This window comes from Pinus tabuliformis, chromosome 3_1 (assembly GCF_031772625.1).
Source record: "Pinus tabuliformis cultivar Carrire ecotype Pingquan chromosome 3_1, CPIR1, whole genome shotgun sequence".
Taxonomy (NCBI): domain Eukaryota; kingdom Viridiplantae; phylum Streptophyta; class Pinopsida; order Pinales; family Pinaceae; genus Pinus; species Pinus tabuliformis.
This window is the reverse complement of record NC_142301.1, coordinates 952,969,318-952,983,694: the sequence shown is the minus strand read 5'-3', so window position 1 is coordinate 952,983,694 and position 14,377 is coordinate 952,969,318. Positions and strand designations below refer to the sequence as shown.

General features: G+C 35.3%; 1 pseudogene; it reads right to left on the bottom strand.

The window, feature by feature from the left end:
• Positions 1–11,137: 11,137 nt before the first annotated feature.
• On the bottom strand, positions 11,138–13,892 carry LOC149190944 (DENN domain and WD repeat-containing protein SCD1 pseudogene; annotated as a pseudogene).
• Between the last annotated feature and the right edge of the window lie 485 nt (positions 13,893–14,377).

Genomic DNA, 14,377 nt, shown 5'->3' with positions numbered 1-14,377 from the left:
CAGACTTCCCAAGATGGAATTCACAGCCTTTGCATTGATTCCATACCATTTATTTCCTGCAGTATCTGTGGGAATGGCATATGGACACTGGTATCCACTTTCAACAATTTCCCATGCATAAGCTCCCAATGACTATAAGTATGATCTCGTCTTGAATTTCCAAAAAACAAAGTTAGTTCCATTAAATAAAGGTGGCCTAATAGAAAATACTCCTTCTTGACTACTCATCTTGACGGATCTCCTTCAAGCGATCAAGCTTCTTATGAAGGACCTACTCTTATACCAATTGTTGGGAAAAATAATGAGAGGGGAGGTGAATCAGTTTTTTAAAACTCACTTAAACCTTTCAATTTCTTATTCATATTTATGTACGTGATTTTAATGAAGTGAACTAGCATATGTACGCGACTGTGATGAAGACAAGTAGCGTATATCCAGTTAACTAACTTTTCAATTAATTCATCATCTGTTTAACTTGAACCTGTGCATCGGTACTTCTTTATACATTAATTAAATAGTAACCATGTGTAGTAAGAACATAATAAACCATCACACGTAATAAATACATCAACCCACATGAACACCAGGATTTTTAGGTGGAAACCCAATGTGGGAAAAAAACCACCGTTGTTGTCATCTTTTTCTTTATCTTTTATTATAAAGAAAACATCTTACAATCATGTACTAGCAGAAACTCATACCAGCACATAAGCACCCACCTGCAGAAGGCTACAACCTTCTCTCGTTCTCCAGCACCCACTGGAAGGGAGCTCCAACCCCTTGATCTCGTTTATTGACACCCACCAGAAGGGAGCTCCTACCCCCTAATTTCATTTACCCGCTACCACTGGAAGGAAGCTTCGACTCCCTTACTAAAGTCTCCAACCCTCAGCACCATCGTGGACCACGTTTCATAAATTTTCACATTGGATCCACCTAATACAAAACATCACAACTTGTAGGCCTCTTTTCAACAAATTTTTGGACTAGACCCACTACCATCATTTAAGATCAATACCAAATATCAAAACTGAAATTGATCACTGCAACAAATCACTCAATCATTGAACCAACTGAATCAACCAATCACTGAACCAACCCAGACCCAAATCAATCAACTTATTCTCGAACAATCAATGCAGTTAGATCAATGTAATCGGAATAACAATATTGAACTCAAACATTGTATCAACTCACTTAACCAACTCAAAACTCTGATCAATAAAATGTCAGAATATATACGTTACTTTACTTTAGAAAATCTATGTGTATACATGACTTCCTTGAAGCATACCTGCATACAGATCTCAAAACATTGAACCCTGAAACTAAATCATTGTCATTCTGAAACAAACATTGAGTTACACCCTGAACCACTGAATTATTCTGAAACAATTATATAACCATCACAGATCTTTAATCACATACAACTAGTAGCGTCATCACTCTTCAATCAATCAATTCAACTTCAATTATCACTAGTAAATCCAAATCATCAAGTAAGACTTCATTGACAGACAGCAGAATCACAACAAGACTGATCAGAGATCTTATTCAGCAAAACCCTAGCTTATATATGTGTTTTACACAAAACATTTTCTCTTGTATACGTTCTCTTCAGGAATCAAACCCACGTAGAGATATGTCCAAAGTGCAAAATCGATACGCAACTTACCAGCATTAAACCCACATATGTATGTGCCTTTCAGGTTATCAAACCCATGTATAGATCTGTAACTATTGACTTATAGCTTCGTTGCACATCATACCTTCAAAACAAACCCATCTCTCAGCATACATAATAAAAATTGCATCATACATAAATATTACACATCAAATCAGTGCATTATCAATATAGTCATTTCATATCTATTGGATCTTATCCATCATCAAATTCTCAAGTGCATATTTAATTTCAAATCAAACAATTCATTAATAGCCCATTACATGCACACTTGTTATAGATCTAACTATTCATGAAATATTCATCACTTGCACTCACAAAGTACTTTAATCTTCATCTTCTTATATAGCTTAGCCCTTAGCCAATACCACAGGTTAAAACCACACTAATGTCGATGGTATTCTTTGACAGGATCAAATATCCGTTGTTGGGCTCAATACTATGGGTTAATAACATTGTAAAGACCCTTGGTATTTAGAATACCATGGTGTGAAAACTGTACGCACCTTTTCTTCTTCATATCTGGTGCAGCTTTGCTTCACAGAACCCGCATGTACCTATCAAAAGATCCCTTTCAACATTCCTCTATCTCTGAACTGTTATTCCTTTGTCCAAAACCTTTTTAATATGTAGACACATCCTGTTGGCATCTTCATCAAGTAGGTTGACATCAAAAGACAACTCATCAAGTGGGTTGCCATCAAGGACAACACGTTAGTCATAATGCCACCAGTGGCAACATTAGTTCATTTTATGTTATGTTCAACATTGGTACTTGTGTGTAAGTGTATATATTGTCCTAGGAATTTGTTGCATTTTTTTGGTATACATGCATGTTATTATAATATGCTTCTTGTGTTGATGTGTCAATTTCCCCATAAAATACAACATTGAGCAAAAATAAGAAAGATTGATGCTTACTATTTTTAATGCACATTAACCAAGACCACTTGTTAAAACTTAACACCTCTCTTCTTACTCCATTGATAAAAGACAATAATTCTTACCCAATAGCACCTTAAAAAAATTTGAACAACGGTTTTCCCATTTCATAAAAAATTCATTTCCCATGAAAAAAACTTCTTAAAATACATGTCTCCATATTAGCCAATTATGAACAAAAAAATAAGTGATCTAACTCATGATGTTTCAATCCATAGTTACCTAGATCAACTTATATATATTATGTTCAATTACCATTATTGGCATAGCTTCAAAAGTAGCATTTTAACAATTCTGGTGGAGTTGCAACAATGTGTACATGGAATTGCAACAGATTCAAAGACATTGACATTTCATGCAAACAACACTTAAAATTGAGGTGATTTTTTTTGGGTGTGTTTATCACCATTTAATGTCCTTATCTACCCAAAATTGTAGTAAACAATTTCACAGATCCTAAGATATAATAAATCAACTATTGCAGGTGTTGCAGTAATTATTATAGGTGTAGCAGCTAATTGTTACAGGCGTAGCAGCAAACTTTTTTAACCAATTTCTCATAAAGTATGAACTGGATTTTGATGAAACTTTGTGAGTGGGCTTTTACTATTTTAATGCTTCTCCATGCCCAAAATCAGAGCCATCTAATGCACACATCTTGAGATATAAGAAAAATGGATGCAGGTTATGATGCTTAATTTCTCAAAATTTATAAACTAGTTTTGATTGAAAATTTGTAGGTTTGTTCATCTTACCTTAACGCTTCCCTCCTCTATTTTTCAAATCCATCTGATGCACAATTTGGGAGATATCCACGAATCAATTTCTATTATTTTATATGGAAAAATGGTGCAAATAAATGAAAAATTACAAAAAGTATTTTCCTTGTCCTTGGCAGCCTGTTATTCTCGTGCATGGATAGGACTTAATGTTAGAAATTAATTAACGAAGCAATGAAATACACAAAATATTGTGGAAACACAATCATAGAAACCCATCAAACAAGAGAGACAAAGATATCTGTGGTTCACCCAATTTGGGCTATGTCCACAGAGAAACAGTTAGCCCTTCCTTTTATATTATCCATCAAAATGAAGAGATACAACCTACAGTAGATCCGTTGTAATTTCCTCTTCGCTCTCACATAGTCTCCTCTCTCTCTCTCTCGCTCAAAATAATCATGCACAATGCAATACAATTCCCTCATATAAACCGTGGGTTTCCTTCTAGGGAAAAAATCTCTAAATTAACATAACTTCTACAGTCAGATCATCCGCCTAATGAATGGCCCAGATTGACTATGAAATTACAATCTTTTACAAGGCCAATTTTCATCTATTTTTAGCATTGGGGCACTGCCCCTGAACCCGCGCCAGGGGGGTTCATAAAAGTTGTCTTCGCCCCCCTGGACCCCCTAACAGCGATTAGACGAGCGGCATTGCCACCCCATTCAGAACAGGGGTCTAGCGCAACTGAAACAAAAACTTCTGAACAATCAGGATGATAATCAAGCTCCACACCCAACTCTTAATACAATAGAATATGGATTTCCATGTACAAATATAACTACCCTTACTTCTCCCCCACACTTACATTTTTGCATGTCCTCATGCAAACAAAGTTAAGTTGTCAACATGAGATTCAACCAACCTACACTTACCCCTCTCTTTTTCTCATGATGGCATAAAAGGTTGTTCTGATAGTTGACAAACTTAACCATTCATCAGCTGCTACAACACTATGAGTTGTTGTTCGAGGATTTTATGTTGTAATTATTGTCAATTTTCACACAAACCCCTTTGCACAAGTCAAACTTAGAAACATATTTGTACATATGTGTGTGTGTGTGTGTGTGTGTGTGTGTGTGTGTGTGGTGAAAGTATTAAAATTTTAATATTTTTTTTCTAGGATATGGCCAATCGAGTAGCTTATATGAAGCTTATTCCATACAAAATAGGTTGAATCTCTAACACAATGGAGAAAAATGAATAAAAACATAATATGCAAATGGAAGTCGCATACCAATATAGTCTTTGAATGATTTATTAGCAATGGGTTTGGAACCAACATGTGTAGGGAAACAAAATAGGGAGGGGACAATATATAGTGAAGAGAATCCCTGTTGGGGAATAAAATAAAATTTGTAAGTAATCAATATTTATGCAAATGTCGAAAAATAATTGAATCTTGCTTGTTGAGAGATGCAGGCCGGTGGGTTTGTAGGATATGAGGGCTAAAAAATATTTGAAAGATAGAGACAAGATGAAACAAAATGAAATGATAGGCTCACAGTAGTCTCTTATCATTATCCCTTAAATTTTTAACAAATCAAAAAGTTTCAAGTTTATTTTTACCTAAGGTTTTACCTCAACATTTTGATTTTGTCAGGCACGCTGATAAAGGAAATTTGAATCTGAAACTGAGACGTTGTTGAGCTAATATAAAACATAGCACTAATGTATTTCAATTGTTGTGTTGAAATGCCAATGACTGTTGATTTCTTATTGCTAAAGATGTGGCATTGACTATTTTATTGTTGATTGTTCACAATGTGAGGTTGACTATTGTTTTGGATTTGAGACAAAAATGATGAAGACTACTGATAAATCTTGTTTTGCAGGGAAAATTTGAACATGTGTACTATTATTCATCTTGTACTAGTAATAGCATCAATGGAGTAACATTAAACATCATAACAACACCTCAACATGGTTGTTGAAGCTTTTGAGTGAGTGAAGGCTAAAATTTTTGTTTCCCTGGCTATCCAACAGTTGGTCTACTTCTTCTTATTTGTAAAAATGAAAGGTTGCAACTGTTGTTGAATTTTCACAAAATATTCATCGAAACTAAACATGTGATACAACTCTTGCCAGTGAATGGATGTGTTTAAGTCAAGCATGGAAAGATCATTATATATATAGCGAGAGAGAGAGAGAGAATGTGTAGAGAATCAACAACATTGTGCAAAAATTATTGAGAACTTTGCCAACCAGTAACCTAGTTTTCAAGCAAAGCCTTGTTTAACTACGTCAATGTCCTAGTTTTCACAGTTAGACTTATTTTAGCTTTAGTATTTTATTTATTTTTTTATTTATATTATCCTGCTCTACTTGAAAGAGGAAGCATATTTTCAAGTGTAAGAATATTTCCAATGAAGCCATGTATAACATAATTTCAAATGAACTCATATTCAAATTTGGAAGATAGGTCCCAAGGGATAACTCAATTGGTGATCGAATTAATGTGAGTCCTGGGAAAACTAAGAGACCCAAGATTGAAATCCCCCTGGTTGTGACTTGGTTTACAGAGAGGAGGATAGGTCGTAGACCTAAGAGGTTTACTAGTAGTTATGTGTCAGATGGGTTGTTGGGTTCCTTTGAGATACAAAAAAAATGGAAGATATGTTTTGAATGTGACGATATAAGGATCCGATTGCTTTGGCTACTCTGGTGCTAGGAAATGTCTGATGACGAAGGAATGTTGTGTGCTGACAATAATTTGGAACCAAGCTTTAGTGTGGTCTATCTAGCTCACTAGAAATTGTTATCATGCCCTCCTTTATCATGCCAAGAAGATCTACTAAGACTTGTTGATTTCCATCTTGAATGCATAACGGATCTAATGATAGGCATGAAAGAAATTGCTCAATTTCAGGTTCCAGTATCTACTCTTTGTTGATAATTCATTGTGACTCTCCTTCAGATCGGAAAAGATAATCAAAGAAAATTCTTGGGTTTTCTTCTCGATATTGTTCATTAAATTATTGATCTTCCACTTGATGTTACGTATGAGTCCTTTCTCTTCTCCTCCTCCCTGAGATGCAGATATATTTTTTATTGTGACCAAGTCATCCAAGTTGTTTAGAATAGTTGTTTTTCCTATCTGGACTATCACAATTTTAGTAGTTTCAACAGTAATAGCATCATCAATTGTTATAGAAGTTTCAACATGCTTTTCAATTATGTATTGTTCCTCTAATGAACTCTAGATTGGGGCTTCTTCCCAGGGCGAATTCTCTTCTTCATGCTTTGTGGTAACAAGGGAATTTCTTGGATTCACTCTCTCCTTGATCTCAATTATACATCATTACATTCAATAAGGGAGATACAGTAAGTGGAAATGATAGGTGCTTTGACTTGTTGTGTCACCTTATTGTTTGAATTTGGGTTAGGTTGCATAGGTAGTTAGGGTCACAGAGGAGGATTACTTGGTGGTGCATTGTATGGGAGTTGCAGTTGTTGTTGTTGCACAGGAAGTTGAGTTTGAACATGGAATTTCCCTCAAAAAGAGGCTCCATGCCATTCTTGTGGCCATAAAAATATCTGACTTAGGGGAGAGGGCCACTGTGGCCATAGTGTGGGGTATTGAATCAGAGGAGGACTAGGAGGTTGCCATGGAACTGTAGGATTATAAAATTGTTGAGGAAGTTGCTAAGGATTATACATGTTAGTCCAGGTATTAAAATATGATGATGTCCCTTGAGCTATACCTAGTGGTCAAGCTTGCCATGCCTTCTTAGAGATAATAAAATATCCCCACTCTGTCCCCTCACCCTATTCCTTAAATACTACTTTTAATCTTGGCAGCCATGGGTAGTGCTTCATTGAGTGACCTTGCTCACAAATTCCATAGACTTTCACATTGTTAAGTGGACACTCTTTGAGTGATCTTCCTACAGTTGGAGAAAAATATTGACAATGATTTTTCAACTTAAACTTGCTTCTATTTTTTCTACAAAACATCAAATTGTGAAGACAAAGAGATAATGATATCAGTTTTAAATTTTTCATACAAATTACTTATTTCTACCCTCGTGACTCTACCATTGGTATATTTTTGTATCTTAGCATAAGCATATCATGCTAAAGATTTGTTCCTTGATGATCCTCTCGAACTCCACAAGCAGAGTGTGATTATGTCATCATAAGGCTTCTTTCGTATGTCTCATTTTCCCATTAGATTCAACATGTCCACAAAGTCATCTCTCATTCCTTAAATCAAAAGTTAGGATTTGAGATATTTCATGAAATGCCATTTCTTCCTTTCTCAAGAAGATTGTTCCGCTAGCTGGTATATTATGTCAGCACATGGATTAGTGCAAAGGGGAATACAACTTTTCTACTTCAAATGAAATTTGTTGGAAAAGAAACCTAATTGTGGGAAATAAACTTCTCTATTCATGCAACCTATGTGTACTAACTCTTTATGAAGTCGAGCCCACCTGAGTCTATCAAAGTGATGCATAGGTTCCTACCTCTTATCTTACTACCTTGTCACCTCAAAGTCAGGAGCACTTCTAATGCATTTCATTTTAACAATGCATCTTTAAAAAGAAACAATTCCAATTACGTTATTGCGCACTTAATAACCTCCCTGACAATGTTGCCAAAATATTGGGAAAATCAATTGTCTTAATAAAACAAGTCAATTGTTCACACATAAATTATCAACCTAGGTAAGTCCATTTATTTCAAGGTTATCATGCACAGTATATGCAGGGAGCAATTTCTAACTGACATTGACTAATTCCAAATCATCACTAAGATTTCTTCTATAAGAACTTGGCACTCAATCAAATCAAAATTTGTTGTAAGTCTTCACACTTGCAAGAATATAAATCAATTCAACAAAAGTCCCAATGCCAAACCCTCACTTGCTTAAAAATAACACTTTGCACATAATGTTGGAAATGAAATCACACTTGCAAAATAAAATGGCACTCATATATGCTAAGATAACTATTGAAAAGAAAGAAAATACTACTCCTCAAAATTAATTGCATAAAACCATTTGATCACAACCACATAATCAATAATCCAATCGAAATCAATTCATTCATTAATTGTGTAACATGTTGTAACATATGTAACAACAACCAATTAACATTTTGTATCAGCAACAAATTATAAAGTTGTAGCAGTGATTAGATAGCAACATACAATTAGTAGGGATCGGCCTAGGAGTAACTATGTTGTCACACAAGAAATCTATATCAAGTATTCTACAAGCTAGTTTTATATACATTAACTACAATGTATTAGTAATAATCTATAATAATGAAAAATGAAATTACAACAAGCACAAAATTAACATAACCTGCAATTAAATTAAAATGAAACAACTATGCTACCTATACAATGCAACTATCCCTACTAAAGAGGAGGTCCCTTCCTCCTTAGCATGGATTTGGTAAATCATAGCTCACAAGCTAGCAGAACAGCTCATAAATGAACCATGAACTTGCAGAAGATTGCATTAGCTCGAAAAATGAAATAAAAATATGCACAATCTAAAAATAATGATGCTCCCCCTAAACCTACCCTCAGTGCATAAATTTTATATAGAGAGACAAAGGGACGAATTGGAACCAATTCCCCCAAATATGGATTGTCAAAGTGATGGACAGATTTAAAAGATATTATGTCTACTTGTATTTGGAGGATCTTAATTGAAAAAAAAACTCAAGATATGATTACATTAGATTAATTTATCATGAAACCATCTGAGGATAGGCTCGATTTGTTTCATTTGCTAAGTGGTCGCACTGTTTGGATTGTTCTTAGCCAACAGTTGTAACAAGAAAGGTTTTCCTAACATAACCGTGTGCATCTTCTAATCCACAAACTTTTTGGAGAAACCACTTGTGAGTTACCTAATTGTGGATGTTATGAAAAAAACCCACATCGCAAATTTTCTAGATTCGCCTTCATTTCTCTAGAAATCATGTCTAATGTTAGTTACCATATTTTGCTTTGCATGATTTGTCTAAATTCTAGATCATGAGTTGGAGCCTAATGGATTCAACCTAGGTATGAATTAGGTAACATAATTCCGTGTAAACATCCCTAGGAACAAAACCCACATTCTATAATTTCCCTGAAGTTATGTAGATATTTTAACCATGGAGGTTAGTCATAGTAACTACATAGGAGCCATAGGAACAACACAAGGCAAACCATCATCAATAAATCCAACAATAATCCTTTCTAATTCATCAAAAATAAAGGAGAATAATGATACTTAACTACTTTAATATTAGTAAACTTATTGTGGCACATTCACAAAGAAACACAAGACAGGTAATAGATGCTCGATAAAGAAGTATAATAAATGACTAAAAATGATTTGTTTAGGATGGTGAAAAAGGTGATAATTTGGTGACCCAACATTGGCCTCCCTTGTCTTCCAAAAATTACTAATGACTAAATCGATCCACACATAACCCTCAGATTGTTGATAAAATAAATAAATTTGGCCTCATTTGACTTCTCCGAATCTGATCTAAAATAACCCTCAATTGGGTGATATATTTGGTACGACCTCCTCAACTAATCCCACGGTTTAGAAATGAGATAAATGTTCAACAATGAATACCTGTGAAATTTTTTAGTGATATTTCCTCTTGACCCGCTAGGGTGGATATGTTTCACCACCAAAACCAATCCTTATCAACTATGGTGGATATGTTTCACCACTGAAACAATCCACTCAAGGGTTTCACCCTCATCACTCAAAAGCTACAAGATATCTCCAAATTGAATTGAGGAAAAGGACTAAGCATGCCCAAATAGTGAGCTCTAATGTCTCTTTTATCATCAAAATACCATGGGTCTCTATTTTATAACTTTCACCCAACAAAGATTTAAATAATTGAATTAATGGATCTCATGTTTACTAACTATATCCTATGAGAATCAAATAGACTACTAAGTTGTTCTCCAAAAGTGATCATTTAGAAAGTTTCATTACTTTCCTCCCTTCCTGAGATTGCTTTCCCTCAAGCAATTCAAACCTTGCATATCAATATTAAGATCCCAAATATGCATGTAGAATTCTCCAACATATATTTGTTGTGCCATCCTAATGAAACTAAACCCAACATCACGGTCACACTCTGCCATATTGCAAATCAATTCACTACAATGTAAACTATTCCTCATAAAAATATATGGTGAAGTTGAAAGGCATAGCTCCTCATGATCCAACTTTATCATATTTATAACATATCCCATGTATCCTTCAATGAGGATTCCATTTGATGATTTTGGGTCATCGATAAGCAGTTGCTTTTGTGGATCCCCAACTTTGAATCCTTCCTTATAATACCTTATGTCCTCAAGGAAAATCATGTGGAACCTTCCATTATTTTTTTCTTTTTGAGAACTTGCTAGCCCATGAAGACCTATGCATGTCATTACATTACCACAGTGATCATACGGTTCAAGTGCTTCAAAATTTGTAGGGAATTTAGGATGGTGTGCAAGATCATGGACCAAATAATCTATAACATATTCTAGAAAAAAATATGATGAATGTGATTAGGCATAAGGTTGTTGTAACAGTGCCTCTTGACGACACGTCTCTACAAAATCAACTAAGTATTTCCTAACCTCTCCAAGTGCATCTTTTGTTTCTCTTAATACATTAAGAACAAAGGCACAATCATATTTCTAATCAAGAGTCCAATCTTTGAGATCTTGATGGACTTTACCAAGAAACTCTTTCCTAACTTCAAGATAAGCACCTTATGCAGAGTCTTAATATCAAATGAGAAATTTGAAGAGTTATATGAGCATCCCACTACTTGACACTTCCATCATAAGAATTAGTAAGGGCACACTCTCTTCAAAGCATTTTTACATAGTTGACCTAAGCCTCATGCCCCTTGAGTTCTTCCAAAACTCAAGAAATTTATTTATCCCACACAAACACACATTGATCATTAAATCCAGAGACAACTTTTTTTTCAGAGCTAATGGCATGAATTACTCTAGTATGCCCTATTAAGGTTTCTTTAAGTTCTGATCCACGATGACTTGGATCCCTTAATTTGATTGTGCAATCAACACTCCCACTAATGAAACAGCCATTATCCTCTTGATCACTTGTGAGATCATATACTTCACATCTTATCACTGCATGGTGAGATATAATAGAACCCTTATGACACTTAAGTATACACATGTAAATATCCTCTTTCTGGACCAATGGGTCGTATCTCTACTTCTCGTGGTGGTATAGCATTCTAAATGTTCTCATTGGAAACTAGAACACCACTATTAGATGCTCCTCTTTGCACATAAGCAACAGGTGCTCTATGGTTAGCTAGATCTCGATTGAACATGCTTTGTACCAAAATCCATCCTAGACCAAATGCTTTAGTTGATTGTTAAGTCCCATCTGCAACATCAGTTGGTTATTGAGTGGGTAGGTTATGCAGAGAGGATGACAATTATTGCATCTATCATTTTAGGATAGCCTAATAGCCTTTCCATGCCTATTGTAAATAAGACAATAATCTCATCACCTTAATAAGTTGCTTGTATCCAAGATTGTTCTTTTGTACAATTGATTCCACTATGAATCACGCCTCTTCATCAGATATTCTTAAACCAGCCATATGAGACACAATTATGACAAGTTTCTCAATGAATAATGTAGCATAGTTGGCCAACTTGTTTGAGTCTTTTGCCATGGTGCTTCCAAAATATCCTTCCCAAAATCGTATCTCCTCCCAAGAATGAAGAGTACCCAAATGGTGTTGAACATAATCTGTTACATTATTACCATCGCTTTTATATATTTCAACAACAAATTTTAAGGCATCTCTGATAGTAACCATGTTGTCTCTTTAATCGACGTAACTTATTGTTGTCTTAAGCAACTCCATTGTAATGAACTGCTCCTTTATCAATTGGCACTATCATCCCAAGTGGATATGCTCCCTGATGCATTCAACAAATCCACTTCTTCCAATACCTTCTACATCTTACTCAATTAGAGCAAGAATTGTCCCATACTCAAATGAAGAAAGCAGGTCATCAATTGCACCCAACTTAAGGAGGCGCCATCCAAATTCCCTGTAGCTTGAACTTTATGTCAAGAACCATGTGTTCTCTCTTTGCATCTCTCTCCCTTGGGCTCAAACATTTGGCTTTGGAAAAATTTGGCCATGTTATAACCGACCTTGGATTTCAGATATCTTTGTTAGGATGTTCCAACGTTGCATTTGCAGAAACCATAATTGATTTTTTCTTATCTTCTTGATCTTGAGTCCTAATGTTGGCAAGGAAACGATCATAATAGTATGGACCACCTAAAACTACAGTTCCACCAGATGGGTTTGCTAAAGTTTTGATCTCTAACTCACTTATGGTATCTAGTAGCACAAAATAAGGGTTTTGGCCTCTAGTTGTTTTGTCTCATAATTTGTCTAAGAGATTACGCCGAGACTCCTCTGATCCATGGCTTCTCTCCAGCAATTCAAAGAAACCTTGTGAACCTAAAAATCGAACTACCAAGGGATCAGGTGGTTGTTTCGTAGTAAGAGATCACTTTTCCAGGAAAGCCTATATATTGAACAATCGTGTTGTTGTATTCTCCACAAATTTGCGATAACCACTAAGGATTGATGTGAAAAACTTTAGGAATATCAATCTGAGTTCTAAGTCATGTTGCTCCCCCCAAGTCTTGTTATTGCGTCTATGGAAATCTCCAAAAATCCCTCTAGCAATCATTTGCATGTGATCTAAATCCATAAGATTTGGATACAAGAAGTGCATTAATTCTATACATAGGCAAGCCAACTTTGGGTTAGGTATTGGGGGAATATATTTTGATGTTATATGATTGTAATCAAGGTCCACAACAACCACAACATCCATGGTAAGATTAGATGTGTCAACTCTTAAGGGAAGAACCATAATATATGGTGTTGGAGCGTCAATATAGTCAACTCCACTAAAAAATAGAAGTGGAATGTAAACATGATGCCACTTAAATGGATAGATTAAATGGAAAATATCTTCTTATACAAGAGTTAGTAATGATTACTTGTTTGCACGAAGTAGAATTTGCCTTTCAAGAATAACAACATTAAAAAGTTGAATTAGGATGTCAACATCCAAGCACTGCACCATTGGATGAAAAGGAATATCAACGTGAGGAAGCCCATCCTTGGGTGGTACCTCCACGGAGCGGAGTATTTTCTGTAAAAAAATAAAATGCAATGCTTTCCTCAACTTCGCAGAGGAACGTTAAGAACCAAATGCATCACAAATTCCCATATTGGTTGCTCTGATCAACATCACCTCCTTCAATACAAATGGTTGAGACATTGTAACCCTTACAATCCCTCCTAAGTGGGACTCTGCCATAGTTGTCACTGGATCTCTCAAGCCCCCCATCGGCCTCGTGTTTAATTCTCTTCCTCAACAACCACTTTATTCCATGAATTTTTCGTAGCCAAAGCTCCGATTGCTACCATTTTAGCTTTTTCTTACAACTGTTGGGTCAACTGCTCTCTCCCTCTTTACAAACGGGGCTAGAAACCTTCTCTTCAAAACTACGAAATTTCTCCTCTTTGGTTGTCTCTTTTAAATTTGAGTGTGCTTCTTTCTCAAGTTGAAATGGTGTGGTTTCTCTGCCTTCTCTTTCTATTTCCATACATATTGGAGGCTCACTAGCACATTTTTCAATTATTATCTAGATAGGTACTTGGACCATCTATCTATTTCTATTTTCCCTTCTTCCTTACTAACATCTTTACCATTTTTCTTGTGCAATGGTGATTAAGATCCGAAGGTCCTTTGCAAGAAAAACAAAGATTTTGTCTCCTAAGTTTATTCTCACTACGTTCTTTATTTCTTAGGTTGGAATAATTATTTTTGTTTGTATAGACTTATAATTAATATTCCAACGCCCCATAATGCTCTAGCAATTTTGTTAGATTCTTGTCATAGTTTTCAAATT